Source organism: Triticum dicoccoides, chromosome 3A (assembly GCF_002162155.2).
Source record: "Triticum dicoccoides isolate Atlit2015 ecotype Zavitan chromosome 3A, WEW_v2.0, whole genome shotgun sequence".
NCBI lineage: Eukaryota > Viridiplantae > Streptophyta > Magnoliopsida > Poales > Poaceae > Triticum > Triticum dicoccoides.
Window position 1 is genome coordinate 453,213,109 of NC_041384.1, and position 3,129 is coordinate 453,216,237.

Below are 3,129 nucleotides of genomic sequence, written 5' to 3' on the forward strand. Positions count from 1 at the left end.
TGCTCTTGTGCTTCAAATGATAGTCTCCCAACACTCAACTCTCTCTCTCACACACACATATTTGGATTTGGTGGAAAGATGATTTGAGTGGAAAGCAACTTGGGAAAGGTTAGAGATCAAGTTTCTTGTGGTTGGAATGGAATATCTCTGTCTCAACACATGAGTAGGTGGTTTTCTCTCAGAAAATGTATGCTGGAAGTGTAGGAACATTCTGATAGCTCTCTCCACAAATGGAGGATGGGTGGAGGGGTATATATAGCCTCCACACAAAATCTAATAGTTACACACAATCTACCAAACTCGGTGAGACCTAATCATGAAACTCGGTCAGACCGATTTGGTTCAAAATTTGAACACTAGGATTTTTGGTGGGACTGACATGTCAACTCGGTGGGTCCGATTTCCTTATGGTTAGGGCATAACGTAATCTCGATGAGACCGATCACATAAACTCGGTAGGACTGATTTCTGTAATAGGCAAACAAAGAGTTGGTCATGCAAACTCGGTGGGACCGAATCGCTCATTTTGGTGAGACCGAAACATTGCGAAAGGGAAACAGAGAGTTTGCATTGCGAACTCGGTGGGACCGATCGCTCATCTCGGTTGGACCGAGACGCTACGAAGGAAAACAGAGAGTTCACAATCCCATCTCGGTGAGACCAAGATCCCTATCGGTGAGACCGAAGTGACTAGGGTTTCTCGTAGTGGCTATGTTAAATGAACTCGGTGGTGCTGGAAAGATAATTTTGGTGGGGCTGAGTTTGACTTTTGGTTTGGGACATATGTGGATTGAGAAAGTGGTTGAGGGGTTTTGGAGCATATCACTAAGCATTTTGAGCAAGCAAGACATTAAGCAACACCCCATCCCCTTTTAATAGTATTGGTTTTTCCTATGAACTCAATGTGATCTTAGATCACTAAAATGAAAATGTAGAGTCTTGAGATTGAGCCAATATGTGTTCGTAGCATTTTGAGGGGTCCACATTCCTAATCCATGCCATGCCAATCATTGAATTTTCTGAAATGATCATCATGAAATAGCTTTAGTTCAATGAACTATATTTTGTTAGGAATTACCAAAACCAAGTTGTACTTTTAGTTTGTCTATGTATTCACGCATGTACTAAGTTTCCGGTTAATACAATTCTAGCATGAATAATAAACATTTATCATGATATAAGGAAATATAAATAACAACTTTATTATTGCCTCTAGGGCATATTTCCTTCACCATCTAGATTCTAGGATCAAAAGATCCTTTGATACATCATGACTGCTTGCGTTATTATGCATAATACGATCATTGAGAACGACCGTGGAAAAAATTTAGATTACAACTTTTATCACTTGATGTGCATTCCTGTTAACCCCATGCGAAAAGAACAGCGGATCAGACATTTCATGGAAGGTGTACAGCGAGATTAGAGACACCGATGTGCATGATCAACTCTAGAAAGATTTGATGGAAAAGCAATTGGAAATGGAATGGCGAAATAGTCGTATAGTTTCATTATTTGTTTGTGAAAAACTATGTTGTATTTGTGTTGCATTTGATCTCGTGGATTTGAAGAACTATGTAATAATTTGATATTGTGGGCATGTATAATTTTTTTATGTTCTTTTTAGATGTTTTTTGCAATTTGTGCGGTTGTACAGTGGCTGAACAGCAGGCACGCAGCCACCAGCCGGTTTTACATCTTCGTTTTGAATCATCTGTTGGAGTTGCTCTTTTATTTACATCACTGTTTTGGACCATCTGTTGAAGTTGAGCCTTTTTCGAATATATAAAAACACTTTTTGATGCTTCAAATTTTTACATCATCAGTTTGGGGCACCAAAATATATATCATCTATTGGAGATGTTCTAGGAAGGTTTGTTAAACGCGGTGTTGGATATGTTCATGGACGCGCGTGTCCAAATTATTGACACCAAACCTGGGAACCTAATAATGGCAAACGTATAAAGAGTTACATGCAATTACACATTAATTAGGATTTTGTTTTTCTAACTAACTTCTCCCCTAATTTTCACAGGGTGGGTCCCTCTTTTCCCTTAATCTTCAATTAAACCCACCTGGCTAACCTCTCCTCCCAATTTTCACAAGGTGGGTCCCTCTTTCCTCTTAATTTTCAATTAAAATCCACCTGTCTAACCTTTCCCCCTAATTTTCATAGGGTGGGTCCCTCTTTCCCCTTAATCTCCAATTAAAACACACTTACCTAACCTCTTCCTTTAATTTTCAGAGGGCGAGTCCCTCTTTTCCCTTAATCTCCAATTAAAACCCATCTGCCTAATCTTTCCCCTTAATTTTCACAGGGTGAGTCCCTCTTTCCCCTTAATTTCCAATTAAAACCCACCTGCCTGTAAAAACTTTTTATACCTTATGTATGTGTAGAATTAGAGCATCTCCAGCCGTTCGTCCACCAGGGGCTAGAAAAAAGCACCGCTTGGGGGGCTAATCAACGATAATTTTGGCATATGGGGCGATCGGGTTCCCAGCCGCCGCCCCCAGGTCGCCCTCAGACGTCCTTTTGTAAATATTTTTAAATACATATTCGGTCAAAATATGACAAACACGACATAGATTCGGCGATATGTAGAGCGTCCACGGTCTTTTTTCATATTGAAAACATAATCTACTAAAAAACTGATGTTGCCGTGCCTACAGATCGAAGAACTTGCTGAAGGCATCGTAGTCGTCGCCGCCACCGTCGTCGTCCTCCTTTTATTTCTTCATACGGCGACCGTCTCTACTGGACCCCTGCCCGGGGTCTCTACTGGTTTGGCCGGCGGTGGCACGCCGTCGTCGCTGTCCTCGAGGACAATGACGCCTCCCTCGTCGCGTCCACGGCAGCGAGCGACGATCTCCACTAGGGCGCGACGCTGGCGCTCCATCTCCAGCCGGGCTCGAGCCCACTTCATGGCGCCATCATCGTCGAGTCCGGCCATGTCACCCTGCTGACTCTTCATGACGGCGAGCACCGGCTTTGTCTTCAGCTTGACGAGACGGAAGGTAGGAGCCGAGGAGGCACGAGTACACCGGCCGAGCGACGTTTCCACGGGCTCAGCCTTGACGCTGACGAGCGCAGGCGACCCTGGGGAGTGGGAGAAGGAACGAGAAAAGAAG